The sequence below is a fragment of the Sinocyclocheilus grahami genome, unplaced genomic scaffold (assembly GCF_001515645.1).
Source record: "Sinocyclocheilus grahami isolate Dianchi unplaced genomic scaffold, SAMN03320097.WGS_v1.1 scaffold106.1, whole genome shotgun sequence".
NCBI classification, from domain to species: Eukaryota; Metazoa; Chordata; class Actinopteri; order Cypriniformes; family Cyprinidae; genus Sinocyclocheilus; species Sinocyclocheilus grahami.
In genome coordinates, this window is record NW_015505285.1 from 774,581 (window position 1) to 796,013 (window position 21,433).

Sequence of the window (21,433 nt, forward strand, 5' to 3'; positions counted from 1 at the left end):
ATCCACACGTCCAGACAGAAGATGGTGGTGATTGGGTGAAAGAGTCAGCTCGCAGGTGCTCTGCTTATCCAATCAGGCGCTGTGAAGCTGAATTATGTGAAATTTTCTAATCATTTATAAAATCTTGTGCGTTTCTCTTTGGACACCTACGGGGTCAACAGCGGCTTGGCTTTTGGCTGTTGAGAATAAAGCTGGAAAAGTACTTTTGCGTGATTATGAAGTCATTGCATAGAACCGTATCATCAGATCTTGAACATAGTTTATCTGGATTTGCTGAATGCGAGACATGCAAGTTTTGGATAATTTCAACAATTGATCAAATATTAATCAAAATGTATGGCCTTATTTTGCGTTAGAGGAAAAAAGGGTCTGTTTAACCAAAGAGCTGCGTTTGGCCAGGCTGAGCAGATCTGTATTTAATTTAGAATTCCTCTGTGCTATAGACAACACAAGGGAAAAAAGGCTACAGGCAAATGTTTGAGTGAGCAACCTTCTTGTTTCTTGAGCATTTCTAGTATGCCATTAACCCACTTTACCAGAGCCCAATGGAAGGGCTGAAAACAGTGGGAAAATGCACCCGGTGTCCTTTTTTTTCTCATCTGATGGTTTTGTGTTTAATAGGAGATCATCCAGCTGTAAACACACAGCGCAGTATTTGCCCAGCAGACAGCTGCGAGTGGAACTGCTCTGTTATTTATAACTGTGCTGGTCACTGTGAAGGAATTCATTGAGATTAATTAGAGACTGATTCAATCAGATATTAGCAGATTAATTATCTTTATGATTGTGCATTTCTAGTCAAACTATTACTGACTGTTGTAATATTGTGAAATGTACTTCCTGTAAAGATGAATATTAAGCAGCCAATACTCCAGTCTTCAGTGCCACATGATCATTAAGAAATCCTTTAAATATGCAGATTTTTGGTGCATTTCTTAGTCATATTTCTTATTATCAATTCTGAAGCAGTTGTGCTGTAGTTGTTCTTTGATGAACAGAAAATTCAAAAGAACACCGTTTATTTAAAACAGAAGTAACATTATAAATGTGTCTTTTGGTTAGTGCATATCCATGCTGAATCAAAGTATTTATTTAAAAAAATTAATTTGTTACTTTTTCCTGTAAAAATAGAGGCAGTCTCAATATGGGTAGTAGTTTGTATTTTTAGGCTCAGAGCTTGGAGTTGCCAGTGCCAGTGGAGAAAAATAAATAACACTATTAGTCTTTTTACGGAAATACAGGAAACTCTATTTTTTCTATCACATATTCCACTTGGGAATTAAATAAATTGGTGGCTGGTGACAATTGACCACATAAATGAAAATAATATTAATCTAATACTAAATTGTTGCATACTGTTAAACATATCCATTTGTCTAACCTAGCAACAACCAATATAAGGTAAATGTGTTTCAAATCCATCTTTTGCGATCTGTTTCCATTCTAAACTTTAATGATTTAAATCCAATAGCTGAAATCCTGATACATTCTCAGCTGTCTTGGTGTAAAATATAACACTTTTCATACTGAACCCAATTTTATTCCCTTAAATACAGAATGATTCTGCTATATTCAGGGTGGCTGACCCAACCCTAGGTCAAAGGTTGTCCAGGACACACACTCAAAGTTTGAGTCTTACAGATGCTGTGTTGTGCATCACTTTTTCTCTTTCACACTGTCTGTAATGTTATCCAGGACAACTGCATATATCAGAGTTTGATGCCTTCCAGACGCAACACTAATGTGTGCACCCTCAGCCAGCGTAATGAAACCAGCAGCAGGCTGAAACTATATTTATAGGAAGTGTGGCTAGATTTCACATCTGGAAATGAAAACCCTGCCCTAGATAGTATATGCTAGTTATTGATGCAGTAGATGTTGAATTGATAGTTAACTTGGTTTTGGGTGTGCTATATCACCCAAAACAAAGAAGCTTGAGAGCCTGAACGAAAAGTATCAGTGATTAATTTATTCACATTGCTTTCTGTTCAGGCAGGAGGGGAGGACTTCTGATTCACAAATAACACACACTGACCTCTGTGGCTGTCATTTGCTCAATTGAATCACTCTGTCAGTAGCTGTGCTGTTCCAAAGAAGCCAGACTATTCTCATCATTTCCCTCAACTGCCGTTCCCTCGGCCCTGACCCATGCAAACAAGTCTGAATCACAGGGACCTAATTAAGTCCCCCCTTTTTTTCTTCTTCACCGCTTCCCTCTGTTTAAGCGTAAAGAAAACAGTTGCATGCATTAGAGTTTTCCCTTTCATCAGTCCAAACACCCTGGAATGTGACCCCCATTAAATTCATTTCAATTATACTCAGCATCAGCAAGCATTCAGGAGGAATATGTGTAATTTCGCAGAGTGGATGTGTGTCTGACAGGTTTCTCTGAGTGGAAAATAAGCACCTCAGGCCAACCGACGTTCAGTGACTGTTGTTTTAATCAGCACTCGTTCGGTATGACTGTGTCCTGAACTGTTGGTTTTATTTGACAACATTTTGGGTGTAAAAACTAATATTTTTGCAAGAACAGTTCCTGAATACATTTTTTACACTAGTTTTGCTATACTAAGAAACCTAAGGTTTGCCGAGTCCTTTGGGTCGAAATGCAGCCAAAGTGAAACGGTGAAGGTACGACTAGTTTATTTTCCTGAATATTTGTGTCTCCCTCAATCTACTGGGGTCTTAGCTCAAACTCAGGTAGCCTGTACATAAAACCCAACAGTCCATAACTATGCTAATCTGAATGCTTCACTGGTTTTTAATGAAGCCCATTAAACATGTGTTCTGGGGGTCCTTCAGCACGGTGTTTTAGGGCCCAGCAGCAGGGGGTTTAGTGGCTGATGCGTCCCCCGGCAGCCACGCTGATCAACACAGCAGTTTTATGGGACTGGAATTTTAGAGTGTACAGGAGAAGGAAGTGTCGGCCGTAGCTGTGAAACTGTAAATTGTGACGTCCCATTGGTTCAATGAGGGTGATCAAATGCAATAGCAACACTGCATAAAATGATTTACTTGTACTGTATTTTTGTCTTTACAAAAATCTAAGCATTCTTAAAACATGATACATTTACTTGAAAAGAAAAACGACTTAAGATATAAAGTTCCATTTTCTAGGAAAAAAAAGAGATTAAAATGAAGTGAGTTTATGCCTAAAACATTCAGTGGGATAAGAAAAATAATCTTGTTTTCCCTTTTAATTTAAATGCATTTTTCCTTCTCATTTTTCTTTTACAGAAAATATATAAAATAAAATAATTTTGTATTGGATATAATATTTGTATAATACTTAAATAATATTTGTACTGGAAAACAAGACAAAAATAAAACCTCACTTTTTTAATGAAGGTAAGAAACATTTAGAGACACAGGAAATAGAGTAGCAGACATCTGAGAACCAAAAGATACCTTAAAGGAATAGTTCTTTAAAAAATGAAAAGCCATTATGTTTTCATCTTCATGCTGTAACTTCATGACTTTCTTTCTAATTTTTAAAGAATGTGAATCAAAACTGGTGCTTCAAGCTTCAAAATTACAAAAAAAGGACCATAAATGTATTATAAAAGTGGTCTGTGGTTTATGGAAGAAATTTATACAGATTTGGAGTAAATAATGACAGAATTTTTATTTTGGGCTGAATTAATCCTTTAAGCATTGCAGTATGTCTGCTGAATCAGTGCATATGCGCATGGGAGTCAGATCTGTGCTGCCAACTGCTGAATAGATTAATGACTTTCAACCCAAGGTGTGAGGTACTTGCTTTGTTTTGACAAGAGTTGTGAATAATTGTGATAAATCAAATGATGCGTTCAAAACTTGTATCACCCAGTGTAAATGATCCATGCTTTCAACAGGAGGATTTTTCCAGGGAATAAATTAACTTTTAATGGTTGGCCTCTAGATGGCTCTGCACTAAGCATAACTGAGTTCCAATAGTTTAGAATCAATGTAGAATAAACACCCCCAATAACTGTGGATGGATTGAGTGTTTGAGGATCTAATGAGAGCATCTGTGTTCTCTTTTCGTTTTTAAAAAATCCATGGTGATTTAGTAAAGAGCAGAGATCTTTTCATTGAATGCAGAGAGAGGAACAGATTTGAATGTGACTCGTTGTAAATTATGCTTAATTAATGTCAATTAGTCTCAACATGCGTTACGCTGGATTCTAATTGCTGAAAATTCACCTGTAAATGTTTTTGGATAATAATGATCTGTGAAAAAGTAGGACGAAAGCAAATGGCCAAACATGACAAACCTATTACTGTAGCTAACACGTCACTCATGAGAACTGCAAAGGAGGAAACAAGCAAGAGAACGAGAGAATGAAGGGCAAAGTGAGGGTATTCCAGGAGCATTTAGAGCCATTGACCGTAATCATATAATTGTAGGATATCCTCTCTCTGAGCTCTACTGGTCCAGTGGATGGTGGGCCTCTTAATGACCCTTGACCTTTGTGATCCCTTGACCTTGAGAACGGGAGTTGAGGGAAACAGATTGGAGAAGATGTCAAATCTGCAGCATTTATCCGTCAGTACTGCATTTAACTCTGGAGCGAGGTGGTTACGACCAGATGCATGCTGGAGTACTTGTGTTGTAGTGTGTATGTGAATCTGTTTCAGGGTTATCGGGCAGGTTTGGGTGAAACTGTCCCCTGATGAACTTATAGTATTTTGTTTGAACTTTACTAGTTCATGTGACTTATATTAGTATGTATATCTCAAATAGTATGTGTTACTGTAAGGTGGCCAGATTTCTGAAATGGAAGGGACATATTCTTAGTGAAAATCTCACTTGTGAATTTAATCTGTGAATTAAAAGCAAAAAAAAAACTTAGAACAATACACATTTGTATGTTTTTATTAAATAATAACAATACTTTTTAATTGCTATACTGTTATTGTAATTCATCATTATAAAGCTTACGGATCAAACTGATTCTTGCTACAATTAACCAAAAATCACACTATAAAATATTTTAAAGGGTTAGTTCACCGAAAACTGAAAATTCTGTCATTAATTACTCAATAATGTAATTACCACGATCAAGGTCCAGAAATGTAGCAAGGAGATTGGTCGGACCTTGATCGGACCTTGATCGTGGTAATTACATTGCTGTCTATGGGAGGGTCAGAGAGCTCTCAGAATTCATCAAAAATATCTTAATTTGTGTTCCGAAGATGAACGGAGGTCTTACGGGTTGACATGAGGGTGAGTAATTAATGACAGAATTTTCAGTTTTGGGTGAACTAACCCTTTAAATAGTAAACGTTGCATATAGCAGATCAAAACAATACTATACAAATTTTGAATGTATGTTGCCTTTTTTGCAGTTACATCGTTCTTATAGGCACTTCAGCTCTAGCCTTAATACTTGTATCCTTAGCAAACTGCTTGGGTATTTGTCATGAATTACCTAATATATGCACTCTCTTAAGAGTTGTTTTGGTTAGACATTGTCTGCCAAGAACATAAACATAAAGCTAAATAAATGCAGGTGCTTTAGAAAACCTCGCTCTTCGTCAAAGATCACTGGATCTGGCAACCTTGTGTTCCCTGCTCCCATCCTAATATGTGATGGAAATATTTGGGGAGATTCCGAGAACTTTCCTACATCCATTCACCCAATCCTATGATCTGGGAATCCAAGCAAAATTGCAGGATGCTGTTTCACAGATGGAAATAAAGAGCAGAACTGTGAAGGGCAGATGCAAATTGGGAGTCTTAAGCCACCCTGAGTGTTGTCCTTGTACTCTTTCACGCTCATGATATGAGACAATTAGCAATACTGCGTGTGGCAGTGAAGTGTTTGTATTGAAATGAACATAGGTTGGTTTAGAGCTGGCACTCATGGGAATATTCTGTGTATTGCTTTTACTGCTTTGTTAAAAGCCTTTGGAGTTTCTGAATGAAGCAAACCAGCTCTTCCTGTTTTCAATTCAGCTTAATGCACTCTCCAATTCTCTTTTTTCTTTTGCTCAGTCCTCCTACTTAAGCCAGTCTCCACAGAAAATCTCAATACATTAAAATTTTGAAATACCCAGAGTTCTAGGATTACTCTATTGAATGTTTTAAGACGCCACTGTTTCTAACTGCACAGAATTCTTGAATTTCATTTACTGTTTTTATTTGCAATAAGTCACCTTTTCAGTATTTTTAACTATCATTTATTCATTTTCATGAATGACAGCTGCGTGAAGTTCCGACCATATGCTTATGCAGAATTTTTTATTCTGTTTTGAGCTTTAGGCAAATTAATTTTTTATTTTTTTATTTTGTGTACCGTATGTAACCACACGACTGGACATGATGGGCCTCATTTACGAAACGAACATACGACAGAAAATTGGGTGTATGGTCGTTTCAATGCAAAACTTGGAATTTATCAATATGGATGTGAGCGGTGGCTACGATCAGATCTCACGTCTGGTCTCAGCTCGTGTACGCAAGTTTTTGAGTTACCTGAACTTGCATGCAGTATAGTAAATACGGTGGAGAATTGTAGAATGACAGCATTTTATTCATTTTTATTTTCCTGACCGTCAAACGAAGCTCATTAGTCGATCGTTAATCAGTAAGATTAGAATGTATTTTTTGTTGTTGTTGTTTCGTACAGGGCTTTAGCTTTATATGTGCGAATAGCAGCATAAACAAGACCACGAGGATTCAATCGTCGCATCATGCACCTGCAGCACTTTTGTGAAAGAAGAAAAACAGAAATTAAGTCTATAAAAGGAATAAAATAAATAGGATCACACAAAATATATAATAGGCTATAATATAATTAACAGATTAACAAAAGGAAAAAAAATACTGTGCAACAAGTATAGGCTACACTCGTTTTTGTGACACTCTTAATGCATTTTATTTCTTTTCTTTATATCTTTATTTGATTTAATCCATCTGATCGCACAGGCGCCTCACGCACACACAAACAACATTAGTTCTACTGTTGCCTGACATTTCAGCTATTCATCATCAAACTAAAATGCAGTCAACCAAACATAAAAGTTACACTGTTTATTTGAAAAGGTCCGCTGTAAAATCAGCCTGGAGCACCCAAACAAACATTTTTGTGCATGTGAAGGATTTTACATGGATATTAGAACATGACTGAAGTATAAAGAGTAAGATCAATTTCTCTTTCTCGAGATTACTTCCTTTTTTTTGGCCGGGTTTCGTTTCTCCATGTCGTAAACTCTAGGGGCTAGGCTTCTAAACCAGGGTGTTTTTAGGGGCGTGATATTCAAATGACGATTGTTTTCTGCCGCCACATTTATCAACGTGCGATCATTCGTACGATGAGATTGGTGGCATACGAATGTTTCATAAATCACTGAACACTGTCGTAAGTTGATTTATGCGCACGAGTCTGCGCTTGTTTCTACGTTAGATTGATAAATGAGGCCCGATGTATTTAAATACGTGCGAGATGAGCATTACCAATATTTTTGCACCAAAATTTACATTGGCAAGCATTAGTACACCTTTTATGCTTTTCTTTCCAACATATTGGCGGTCATTTGTTTTGTGTGGATATTTTCATATATTCATTATTTATTCATTTTAACAGCATTTTAATAACATCTTCACAACCAATTTGAACGTTCTGTGCCTCTTGTGGGGCGAAATGCAACAACTGTATATGAATGTTGGAGATGGTAGAAATGCATCTTCAGTCTTTCCAGTGGAATTTTACACCAATGAGATTTAAAAGTGGGCGGGGCTATCCAGAGTATCATTAAAGAGTGTTAAATTTGAAATGTTGCCCAATTCATACTAAATTCGATGATGTTCTATGCAGGTCTGTAGTATATAGTAAATATATTCCCAGACATACTACTATTTTTTTAAGGTCTGTAGTCTCCTCAACCCCCATGGCCTTATGGGATAGCAAAGTTGGCACTAGTTGCATGCGTCTCAGGAATTTCAGCAAATGCTTTAATGTTTTGTGTTACCTGCTCTTTCATGAATACTGAATATTTACACAACTGGAAATCCTGTTTTTTGCATACTATATAGTAGGAAAGTATGCATATACCGATATGAGGATACTGTAGAAACTAAGCAATCAACAAAATGCTCTCTACATTTAAGAGAGCTTTTGTCACTTGCTGTCCATGACACATTGTAACAATAAGTGAGTTTGGAATTATAACCTGATTTGAATTCCATTTACATTGGTACTGTTGTCTTGTGTTGTCTCCATAGCACTGGGAATAGAGTTATATTTACTGTAGGGGAATTTAATGGAGGATATATGCTCTAGATACAGGAATTATTCCTCATTTGCTCCCTACCATTGTAGTCAGTGTTTGGAGTATGTTGCAGAGTTGACTACTCTTGTCAACTCTCATCTCAAGTCGGTCTTGTTTATGAGTGTTGTGTTTGGATGTCACCTTCACCACTGTCGGGTCTAACAGAGCGTTTGTGTATGGGAACTTACTCCATCAAATGTTTTTTACAGAAGTAGATGGGCTAAAACGGCAGTTCTCTCTCTCTGTAATGTGACTAATGCGATAGCGCTGACTAGCTCCAGAATCATCTTCGGCCAAACACTCTGGATGACACATGGGCTCCATGATGAGTGTTCGGGTAGATGCAGTTGTAAAACACAAATATATCTGTCTGAGATAGGCCAGGAGATGAATCCTCTTGTTAATTCATAAAATGCAGGGGATACATTGAGGTCTTTTTCTCACAGTCCATGTTTGGCTGCTTTCATTTATTATAATTTTTTAACTTCTACTAAGGAAAACAGTGAGCGTGGAAAATAGAACTCATGTTCGGCGCTCCTCTTACAGTATGTCTCTTTCTCTCTCTCTCCCTTCCTACCCATTTAACAGGATAAATAATTGTTATCATCATATTTTTCACATTTGAAATGTTGTGTTTGCATTGGCTTATGTTTCTGGAAGCCGTGTGCAGTCAGGGTCATATTTTTCAAAGACGGATTTTTCAATTTAGCGAGCCAAAACTGTGAGCTGCAGTACTATTATGTCGACCAGGTTGGCCAGACCAGAAAAATATAGTTAACAAATTGAAATAATATGGCATACGTTCAAAAAATAGTTCCACTTTGATAACTACAGGCCAATTATGTTTTTCCAGCTAATTATAATGAAAAACCACGCATAAGCAAGACCATTCTGGCACAAAGCTGGACCGTTTAAGGCATTTGAGTGTGTGCTGCAGACAAAAATATTTTCTTTTGACTATTAACAGAAGAAAATGATGTTTAGGCAACCTAAAGAACTGTAATCAGCTTGTGTAATTTTCGGGCACTCAGGTTAAAGGGAAGTTCAGTACCTAAACTAAAGCAATTACATCAGTCAGTATAAATAGTTTTACACGGAAAATGAGAGAAAGGAGAGGGATATGATGCAAATAGATGAAACATCATTCAAAGTAGTCTGAGAAACAGAGAGATTGATTGATTCCTGTAATCTTAAATGATTTTCTTCATGAACACATGTTCTCATGTGCTTCTCTCTGATGAATAGCAGACGAGAGGAGGGTGATCAACAGTATTTTGCTGTGGGGAGTGAAGAGATGAGACGGGATCTGAACCGCACTAAAAACAACAAAGCTAGCCCTTGCTCTCTCCCAGTACACAGACAACACTGTTTCATTCATGCTACTGTGTAAGACACATTGCCTTCAGAAGTGGGAATACTGACCCTGCTCATTTTTACATGTGGAAAAGGTTAAAGTCACTCAGTGTTACTGTTGAGCTGTTTTCTTCATTTAAAAAACAAGCAAACGGTGCCAGGTTTATGTCAGACCCCAATTTCGATGACTGTGCAGGATGTTTTTGTTTTCAGTGTGTGATTGTCTGTTAAAGCTGCACTCAGTATTTCTTTTTCTTTAAATTGAATCCATTTGTTTTTTCATTAAAGTTTTAAGCCTAAAGTTGTAAATCTTACATGGAGTGGGTCATGCCATAGAGGACTCCATGTTGTGATCACATGACCAGTTGAATGCTACTCAAAACAAATTAGTGTATGTGGGAGTTGTGTATGTGTATCTTAGTAATCTTGGGGACAGTAAGATTTTTTTTTTCCTTTGAAAGAAATGAAAACTTTTATTTAGCAAGGATCTATTAAATTGATCAAAAGTGACAGTAACGACATTTAGAATAATACAAAGATTTCTATCTCAAATGAATGTTATTCTTTTGAACGTTGTATTCAAGTTTCATTTTATTCAACTTTGCATCAAAGAATCCTAAAAAAAATAATCCATAGCAATATTAAGTAGCGCAACTGTTTTCAACATTGATTATAAGAAATGTTTCTTGAGCAGCAAATCAGCATATTAGAATGATTTCTGAAGGATCATGTGACGCTGAACACTGGAGAAATGGCTGCTGAAAATTCAGCTTTGCATCACAGGAATAAATTACATTTGAAAATATACACACTATTACTGTTTTTATTGTATTTTGATCAAATAAATGCAGCCTGTGAGCAAGAGAGATTTCTTTCAAACAATTTTTTTTCAAATGGTAGTGTGTGCATAAATGGTAGTATACTGTATAAATAAAGCATGTATGTGTGCGATGATGTGTGTATGTTTAGTGGTCATCTTGATTGTGTGTTGGTGATTCTGGCTTATTATTGTCAGAGGTCAATTAGTAAAACCTCTTGCCGACCATCCCTCCCTCTGATTGATCTATACTGTGTAAACACACACACACACACACTTCTGACAGGGAGTTTAGTACGTGCCATTTTGCACTGACAAATTAGATTCTTACCACTGTGTATCCTTAACCTTTGCATACCGGTCAAGCACTCACTAGATCCCTAAGAGACATAATAAACACACACAATGATTTCACAACCTGCAGTAGTTTCTGGTCTCTGGTAGGAGGGTCTTGGAGTATAAAGCAGTAAACTAGGTTCATCTACAAAACCATTAAGTTTTCCTATTATGACATCACAGGAATACATAGCATTTTGAAATTAATAAAAATAGAAAAAAAAGTTACATTTTACATGATAATATTGCATTTTTGCTATATTTTTGATCAAATAAATGCAGCCTTGGTGAGCATATAAGAGACTTTTCAAAAACATTAAAATACCTTACCAACTCCAAACTTTTAAACAGTAGTAGGCCCATTACTTGGCCACTGCTTTAGATTAATTCAAAGATTTCTAATCCCAAGGTAAATTTATTTGTTTATTTGTTTATTTTGCCTAATATGAGAAAATAACATCTGTCTGGAATTTATTAGTTTTTTGATCTGACCTAGAAGTTGTGTTGCTGTTTGATTGGCACTTGTAATTTTCACAATTTCTTTCCAATTTTGTGCGTTGCAGCAGACAGACTGTTGAAAGTCCATGGGCATGTCATTTAAGGTTAACACAAACGGTCTAAGGCCAATTCCAAAATTCATAGTACTTGATGTAGGGGAGAAACTACTTTGTTGGAAAACTACTGTGTTTACACTTTCAGAGAGTTGGTAGATTTTCCCTCAGTGGTGACCTATGAAAACTAAATATTATTTGCTTCTGCTGCATCATAATCCATTTTAGCAAGGTTCTTTAAGCTACCTGTGTGGCAGCAGACAAATAAACCTAAAAGAGCCCGTGCTTAGAAGTTTGAGGGTGACATATTTGACAGCAATTGTTAAAAAATTCAAAGGCTTCCTGTAAGGACCTACCAGATTCCTTTCTTCATGTTGAATTTGACTTATAGGAGGAAAAATGGCTAGCAAACATATTACCCAGGAAAACGACTTCTGAACAAAGCATCAAATGAGAGTTCTGTTTGAAATATGACTAAGGAATATTTTCACATGCTCCAAAATGCAGGAGTGCCAGACTCCAATTTTTTGTGACTAGTTTCATAAATCTCCCTACATGGACCGCTAAATTGAATTGTAGCTGTGGGGAACACCAAGAAACAAGATCAACAAACATCTGTGAGTATCAGTAGTTTTAGTGAGTGTTCGTTTTACTCAACTATTAATTATCCAAACTTTGTTCATTTTACGTAAATTTATTCACAGTTTCCATCTCAGTTTAACTCCATAACGCTGGAAATAACAGCATACCGGATCAGTGCGAGACATTGGCAGAAGACCGTTGAATTGTTACGGCATGTTCTGTTCTGCATTTGATTTAACATTTCAGCTATGACTGTCAAATTTTAAGCCCAATATTGATATATGCGATTACTTGCGGCTAATTTGCACATGAGCTCGTTTGAATTTTAACTGAATTATTTGACATGCTGATAAATTAATATCAACTAATCTTATCAATATTCACTTCCCAAGACCACTGTGCGTAGTAAGGAAAATTTCTTACAGAATTGACTTATTAACTGAGTATGATTCATTAATTTTTTTTATCAACTGAATTATGTTTTATTGTGTTATTTTAAGTATAAAATGTATTTTATTTTGTTTAGCATTTATATAAAAAATGAAATTTTTTAACACTTTAACATTAAGTTTTATTTAAAAAAAAAGGATTTGAAAAGAAACAGCCTCCTTGTAAATAATGAGATTAACTAAATCCTCACCTTCAATTCTCATCCTCATCGTTTTCTCTCTGTTTGTCCTGTCTCAAATCGTTTACACATTGATGGGCCGCATGTCCCTCCAGGTCAGACAAACTGCAGTGGGCCAATAATCTCTCCCAGATTAGCTCAGATTATAGTGTTTATTTTTCACAACTGCTGAGATATTAACTACCTAATCAGCCACAGCTGTGTCTGCCATTCTTTCTGTTTACAAGAAAAATTAGCAGCACCTAATTACCTAACTGAGGTGCTCAGATGCCAAGGCCTTAGTTTCGCTTCTCCCTTCTAAAGAAGTAAGGAATTCTAAAGATGGGTTAGTATTCCTAAATAGTTAACCAGTTGCCTTGGAATGTTTTTCCACTCTGCTTTGCCAAATCCACAGAATGAGCCCATGTTAAGATAAGGTCACTATGCACAGCATACTATCACATCTGTATTTACTTCACACGTGAAATGTGACTAAATTTGAGGGTTTATTACTGGGATGTTACAGTATCTCTCCTACTGTACCTTAAAATGTCAACTTGTTTCCTGTATTATGTGTACATCCTACCCAAACTGGTTACAGGACACCTTAAAGGAGTAGGTCACCCGTAAGTAAATACTTTTCTTAAATTTTCATGTTGTTCTAAACCAGTATGGCTTTCTGTCTTCTGTGGGACACAAAATTGAAACAATGAAACTCAGAATGATTTTCAGACAATGAAAGTCAGCGGGGTCTGGTGGTGTTTTGGGCTTTAAACATTCTTCAAAATGTCTACTTTTGTGTTCTATAATAGAAAGAAAATCCCACAGGCTTAAAACTTTATGAGGTTGAGTAAATGATGACCAAATTTTCAGCTGTTAGTTGTTAAATAAAAGACCTGCAAGTTCAAAATGTTGCACTTGTTGAAATAAACATCACTGCGGGATCTTAAAGGGGTCATATGATATGATGCGATTTCAAGTTTTCTTTTCTCTTTGGAGTGTTACAAGCTGATTGTGCTAGAGCTGTAGTCAAGTCCAGCTTTGTCGAGTCCAAGACAAGTCCAAGACCAGGACTAGTCGAGACCAAGTCAAGACCGAGTCCAAAGAGGTTCGAGTCCAAGTCAAGTCCAAGTCCAAAAGTTTCGAGTCCAAGTCCAGTCATTTGACAAGAATCAACCAATCAGCTTCATCCTTTCCCGTAACAAAATTGAAAGCTAAGCCAAGACGGAGAAACAGCTGATCATAGCTGTACAGGAATAGCCATTTTTAAAAATAAATTTAGTAGATTTTTAGTGCTGCAAATCCATTTATCCTTTGCTGAAACTTCCGCGTCTTCATGGAGAGTGCAGGTCATAGTTGTTTAGCGACGGCAGACGCCACGGGAGCACAAGCATAGAGCGCAGGCTACAGAGTGCTTTGGAAAGAAGGAGAAACTCGACCGGACTCGAGTACTACAGCCCTAGATTGTGCATAGATAAGATCTCTGAATTTGCAAAGACTAAAGTCTCAAAAGCAAAGAGATATTCTTTATCAAAGTTAAGACTCTGCCACGCCCCCCTAAAACGGCTCGTTTAAACATGCCCCCACATATCTACCTCACAATGTAGAAATAGTTGCATAATGCCGCCCAAATGTTCAGGCAAAGAAAGAAGGCATGGTTTCAGTAACCGCAGTTAGTGTTGAAGCAGCCATGTCAGGGAGACGCTGTGTGTTTCTAGGCGAAAGCAAAAGCACTTTATTTGGCCTTCCAGAAGTAGATGCATTTAGGAATCTTTACGATTACTTACAACAGAACAGCAATGCATTTTATGGACGACCGTTTCGTGAACCTAGGAGAGGAGGTCATTCTGACTTTTATGGGGCAAATCACACAGATTCATGTTTCTTAATCCACTACTATTTGATCAGAAATGTAATCAATACAATTGCAGATTTTCCCAATCCATGCTTTTTATCATGAGTGCACAGGTTGTCTCAGGTGAGAAGGCAGAGATAGTAAGAAGATTTCTACTGTGACCCTCATGTTTCCACATGTAGCCGATCTGATATAAAAGCCAAGGGTAGATTTCACTGGGTAGCAAAAAGTGGACAGATGATCACTATCTTTGATGTTTAACTTTTGCCAAGCCTTGGCTCTTTTAGCTGTCTGTCTACAGAGCCAAGCGCACATTGTTTTTGTTTTTTTGGTCCATTTTGGAGGCCAAGTACTCAAAGACCACTGTTTTTGTGACTGTGCCAACATCTTACACAATATATTTTTTGTTGTTGATGGATGGAAACCATACCCCATTGTATACATTGTATTTTTTCAGATCTTCGTAAGATTGGCCTTTTTTCAAAATGGAAAGAACACTGTTATCTAAGTGAAATATGTCTGTGGTTTTCAAGGATGAACTTGGCTGTTTTTTTCCCCTCAGAGGGAACCGCAGCGATGCAGTTTAATGAAGAACCCAGAGAGGAACAGATAGGTGAGAGGAAGTTTGAGAAATCTGAGTGGAGCAGTTTTGGTTGTCTATATCTGAGAATTATCATTTGAAGCTGCATAAAAATCTTAAGAGGTTTGTTTTAGTAATACTCTGGTTGGCACAGGGTATTTTGTCAGTGATGGTACAATTTCATTTTAATAAATGACAACCTTGAGCACAAAATGATACATAAGTTTATGCAAGCAGGATCTTGTAAGGTTTTGGCGGTGTAACAGGGGCCATGTACACACTTCAGCCTCTTCTGAGCACTTAATCCTGTTCTGTACACACAGAGTTCGGTTATTTACAGAGCTACGTGTCGTGACTCATTTGCTAATTTTGACACTAGTCTGTTTCCCTCCACCGTAGTTGCTTCCAACAGCTCTGCGGTCAAGGACTAACCCATACATTACAGTTCACAGAGAGCATGCTGTTTAAAGCAGCAGCTTAAAGAACATAAACACAGCATCTCTGTTGACGGGTGCTTATTAAAATTGTTAATATGTCTCTTGTCAAAAATAATTGTTGGCATACAAGATGGCTACTACTCCTGTACTGTATACACACACAGATTGATAATTTAGGGGATACACTACTGTATGTACAGTAAAAGTCACTGTAAAGCTTTGCAGAGTGTATGTGGTTAGTATGTCTTTTCTCAAATGCTAACAGTTATCCTTAATGTGTTGGTGCTCCTTAAGCGAAATTTAAATCATGTGATGTTTGATATCATAATGATGTCATAGTTTCTTTTCTTTGGCTGTGTGTAATGCCACTTCAATGACAAATTAACTGGCATATGAATATGAGGTTCTGCAAAAAGCCAAGGAATACACAGTATATACACATGCATGTACAGTACGATGAGAAAATGCTGACCTGTTGTTCAACTGTGAAATGTTTTGTACATTTAAAATTGAATGTCGTACAACTTCCAGAAGATACATTTTACAATGTGTTGAGATCAAGTGTAATATTTAAACTTTTGTGTTTCCAAAAAATTGGAGAAAGGGATTATTATGTGACTCACAGCTAAAGCAAAAGATTATATTACTGGATTCTGGCCAGAGCATAATCACAATGACTCAGTATTAAGTGATGTTCTGGTAGAGAGCCACCGACAGTCTTCTCTGAGTAGATGCAGAATACCACGCACACTTATTTAATCCAGTGTTTAGATAACGTCCTTGGGAACGGGTTTTCAACAGACTGTTTGGCATTCATTTAGCATAGTTAGAGGGTTTATAAATATGGAAGAAATTGTATTTATTGCTTAACATTCATTTGCGAAGCAATAGACCAGAAAGTTTTGTTTTAGTACTGCGCTCGCTCATTAAAGACCTTTAGTCGAGGATATAAGATGTTAGAATTTAGTCTGTAAATGGGTGTTTCTCCAACTATGGGCACTTTTGGACTTTTAGAAAATAAACTCTTTTAAAACACACATTTTTTACACTCACTAGTTTATTTGTCTGCAGACAGTGTCCAACAGTGGATATACATGCGTTTGTCTGAAATTCATGAACATTTCTACCACAGCATAATTTTCCACATCTCAAATGGCGTTTTGTGTTTAATAACATTTTGCGGTGGGAACGACATGGAACGACATGGAAACAACATTTACATTTTATTTTAAATTAAATGTCTGACTTCTTTGTCTTGTTAGGCTAATTTCATAGCTAGCATTTTATGTATCCAAAATAAACGCCATTAAATAATATTTACACACATTATTTGAAATTGATTGGTTGGAAATGCTATATTGATTTGTTGTCTACACACACATACGGAAACTTTTGAAAAGCTTTAGTTGCCAAATTTTTGGTTATGGAGGAATTAATGTCATGTAATCAGGGGTGCACATAAGTGGTGCGAATGCGCCACCAAAATAAAAAATGTGAGGGGTAAATAAGTTCAGACCGCTTAGGCCAATTTCACAACAAACGGAAGTTACGTCACCGCTGGGTAAAGTTAGTTCCGCTACGGGTCTGCCGCTATTATATTAGTACGCTCTGTTCTCAAATATCACTTCTTACCTTTTCTGATTTGTTTGTTTTCCAAGTTGCTGTTATATCATCTACAAAGAAATTAATTTTCTGATTGTTGTGAAATTTGCCTATTGCGCACCGACATGGTTGATGACTGTTAATGCACAATTGCCGTTTTAGATCAACTAACTGTAATACTGTATAAGATTTCTATTTGAACTGAAAACGTAAATTTAAGCTACACGCTGTCGGTTTTGGTGCAAAACATAAAACTGTGACATTTCATTCACTGATGTGCTTCATTCGGCAGCGCTAAAACCGGCAGTGCATATACTTACTTGTCGGCAACCCGCCAAAATAAAATCTTTCTGGTTTTAGGTTTGAAAATGATAAAAGGTCATATAAAAAATAAAGAAAGAAAAGAGTCAAAATGGGAAACAATTTAAAATGTAAATATTAGCATTGTATTTTTAAGTGTACTATAAAATAATTTTATTTTTATTTAATACAAATTTTTTATTTTAAAATATAGTAGTATTATTACACTATTTATCTCTAGGTGCTCTCATGAGAACCAGACCAAAAAACATATGTGTAGCTCTGAATATAATATAAGTTTCAGCAGTAAACTGCCTCTCGATATTTCAGCTGAACAAAGTTTGCATTTTACTATTCATTTTTAGTGCATCCACACTATTGACATGTTTACCTGTTGTGGTTTTTGTGTGCATGAAACAGTTCTTGAAAGAGTCCAAACGTCACTCGGGCAATGATTTCAGGCCTTCAAAACAATTGTGAACAAAATGTTGCTGTTTTGGATGAATGTTTTCAGTTTCCAAAATTTTGGTGCATCACTAATGAAAATCATAAATAGCGTTTAAAAAGTAGCAGAGATAAATACCGAAGGCAGAAAATGAAACCTGTTTGTTTAAATTAAAATCAACCCCATATACAGTATATATAAAAATGGCTAAAGTTGATGAAACACCTCTATATTATTTTTGTATCATCCAAATGTATGAAGTCACCAATATGTGTTGTGAAAGACAGGTAGATTGATGAGTGGGGTGTGTGTGATGGAGAGAGAGAGAAAATACTCCTCGGCTAAGATCTATGACCTAGTGAATCAGTGTTAGCAAAGGCTGAGCTGTTCTCGGTCTGTTTACAGAAGGAGGAGTGTGGGAGATAAGAGAGACACAGATGAACGGCTATACAGCAGCTTCAGCTCTGAATCACAGAAGGGGGTGGACAAGAAATAACAACCTCATTCAGATTGATAAGAAAAAGTAGAGCTTGAGTGCCCAGAGAGCGGGAATGTTGACGTCTCGCTCCTTGTGTTGCTATAGCACTATTCAAGAGCTGCTTTCAGACCTATTTACAAATGACTAACATTTGAGCCAACAAATTAAGCCGGTGATTCAGTCTATGTATCCATTTTCACCTCAGTAGTTGTTGTTTATTTGCCCTTTCTTCTTGTGTGGGGGATCTGTAACGTGAGATGCGTTTTTGCCAATCACTGATCAAACTCTAAAAGACGTGACCTGAGGTGAAAAGCCAGTCTGTATCATTTGCCTTCTGTCTTTCTCTTGCCCTCAGTGTGTGCAGATTTGGGAAGGGTTCCATATCTCCACATGCTGTCGGACGGCTGCCAGAAAGGGCAATTGTTTTGCTACCTTTTCAGCAGCAGACATAAGTGATTAGCAGGTGAAGAATCGGCCATGTGCTTGGGGTCACGCTGCACTGGGTTGGAAATTTCCAAAGCAAACAAATGCACTAATAGCGGCTATCTTGAGGGAGTGGGTTGTATTGTGTCTGCAATTTTCGGTAAAGCAAATATACTCTTCACCTTATTCAAATAGAGCTGTCCTGCAATCGTCTGTATGGTATGTATTATTAAGGTCATTTGAGAGAAATGTTTGAAAAAAATTATTTGCTCATTGATTTGATTTGTATTAATGCCAAAGGGTTTGTTATGATTTGTTTAATAAAAATAAAATAAAAAATATGATAGCCAATACATATTGGGTATCATGCACTAACAAGAAAATATTTTTGCATCAACATTTATTAAATAAATAATTAATATTAGGTGAGTGGTATAAATGCACTATTATACTGTACTATTATATATAATTTATGTATAATTTAAAATTTTTAAGTTTAAGTGCCATTGAGTACGGCAAGTTTGGGATCAGTAGGATTTTTAAAAATAAATCTCTTATGCTTACCAATGTTGCATTAATTGATATGTATGATATTATATATATATCACGGTATTTTCTAAACTATACCGGTTTCACGGTATATGGCAGGGTTTTTTTTCATGCATGACCATGTGTTAACCACATTTTCTGCTGATTGAGAGAGGACAAACTGCAGTAGATTGACTTTGACCTATTTTACTATCATGATGAGGGAATATTGTAGAAAAATTCCACACTAAATAGTGACTAAACATGACCCATTAATACATAAAACCAGGAGTCACTCTCATTTATAATCGCGACATCGTCTGGTAAAATCTACATGCATCTACACTAAAGAGCGGCTAGATGGTGTTTTTTTGGCTACAGTATATTACTTTTTTGTCTCATGCAGCGCACTGCCCGTGTCTGAGTTACAAACTAATAAAACAACAAACAAAAAAGTGCATAATATTAAAGGGCACCTATTATGCCCCTTTTTACAAGATGTAATATTGATCTTGGGTGTCCCCAGAATGTGTCTGTGAAGTTTCAGCCCAAAATACCCAACAGATCATTTATTATAACTGCTGGAAAATGTCATTTTTGGGGTGTGTCTCAAAAAGAGCTGTTTTGGAATTTATGGCTTTAAATGCAAATGAGCTGCATATTCCCGCCCCGTCTCCAGAAGAGCTATACATCTCTCGGGTATACGTGTATACGTCTCTCTGCATTGCATATCTACAGCAATAAACAGCCAGTAGAAGCAACATAACAGAGCGAGATAATCTATGTTTAGCCGTACATATGGGAAGCCAAATGCACTGAAAGTGGGACGAAACAGCGCGATGTTACAGAGCTCGCGCCGCACTGACATGTTACCTGTGCAGAACAATTGACCGAGCCGCACGACCTCACAACCGAACGAATCTCGCGCTACGAACGGCGTGAACTAATCTCACAAGCATGGCGCTGATCAGTTAAAAATACTTAATGTACACACAAATACAGTTAAAAAGCTAAACAATATAATGACATGACATTCACAAAGGAGTCTGGAGTGATAAACATATTTAGGAAGATTTTGAGGCGCATTACCTTGAAAAAGGAAAGTAATCCACAGCGTCCTCAGCAGCTCATATGTTTGGAGAAAATGAAGACTCTTATGTTCAGTCTTACATCCAAACACAGAGCATCGGGATTGCTTGTGAGACATTGTTGACGTTACAGCTGCTCAAGCGCGGAGAAAATTAAGGACAGCGTAACCGCTGAGGGCGGAAACTATAGCAATGCATGGCTGTCAATCAACCCCCTTGGCCCAGCCCTATGCAGTGTGACGTCACACTGCATGAGAATCAAAACGGCAGGCCTAGTGCGACTGACTTGGTTTAATGGGGATTAAAAAATGAGGAATGGGTGGATTTTTATCATTGGTGGTTGTGTTCACACACTGCCAACACACATTTATTTCCAAACACCATGTAAAAGTGGATTTTGCATAATAGGTGCCCTTTAACAGACGAACTATGCTCATATTTATAATTCCAAGCATTCAGTAAGCGACAGGTGCTTGGAAACGATTCGGCTGCGGTACGGCCAACTGAATGTGCTGCTTCTCGGCCACTCACTGCACAGGACAGTCGCCGAGAGAGGAGATACTGCACCGGGAGAGTCAGACCTCGTGCTCGCGGGGCAGCACTGGTGACATATTCCAACTGAACAATAGCTAAGTTTTATCCAAAAAAGTTGCTAGGTTTGTCAGTATGTATATTCTATGGGAAAAAAGCCGCTAAAAGGGTCTGAAAGTTGCTAATTATAGTGCTGAAGTCGCGCTTGTGTGTGTGAGATGCGGGAGCTGGGGGCGGTGGATATTTGTGGCGGTCAATGTGGATATTGTGGACGAGTTCTTCTGTGACATCACGTCTATTAGTTCTACATCTTCAGTTTCGGAACTTTCACGCTTAGTAACACATACAGCTGTTCCCTCACCACAGTGCAACGGTGAAAAGAGACCCCTCTCAAACAGTGTTGCGTTCCGAACGTTGATTAAAAGATATAAAAGTATTGCGATATTTTAAAAACTCATATCATAACAAAAACAAACACCGGTATTCGGTATGAACCGGTATACTGCCCAGCACTAATATATATATATATATATATATATACAGTATATATTTATAATTTACCTTATAATTTATTATCAAAATGCCAACTCAATTTTTTGTGTTAATGTCAGACTTCTTGCCGGGAACATATGCCAAACTTCTCCAATCATTTTCTTAGCTTAAA

At 37.1% G+C, this 21,433-nt stretch overlaps 1 long non-coding RNA gene across 1 annotated transcript; it reads left to right on the plus strand.

The window, feature by feature from the left end:
• The first annotated feature begins 10,126 nt into the window (after nt 1-10,126).
• Nucleotides 10,127-21,056, plus strand: LOC107588592 (uncharacterized). Its single transcript, XR_001609603.1, has 3 exons — nt 10,127-10,181; nt 10,854-10,859; nt 21,046-21,056. It is a non-coding gene; the product is annotated as an uncharacterized lncRNA (long non-coding RNA).
• The last annotated feature ends 377 nt before the right edge of the window (nt 21,057-21,433 follow it).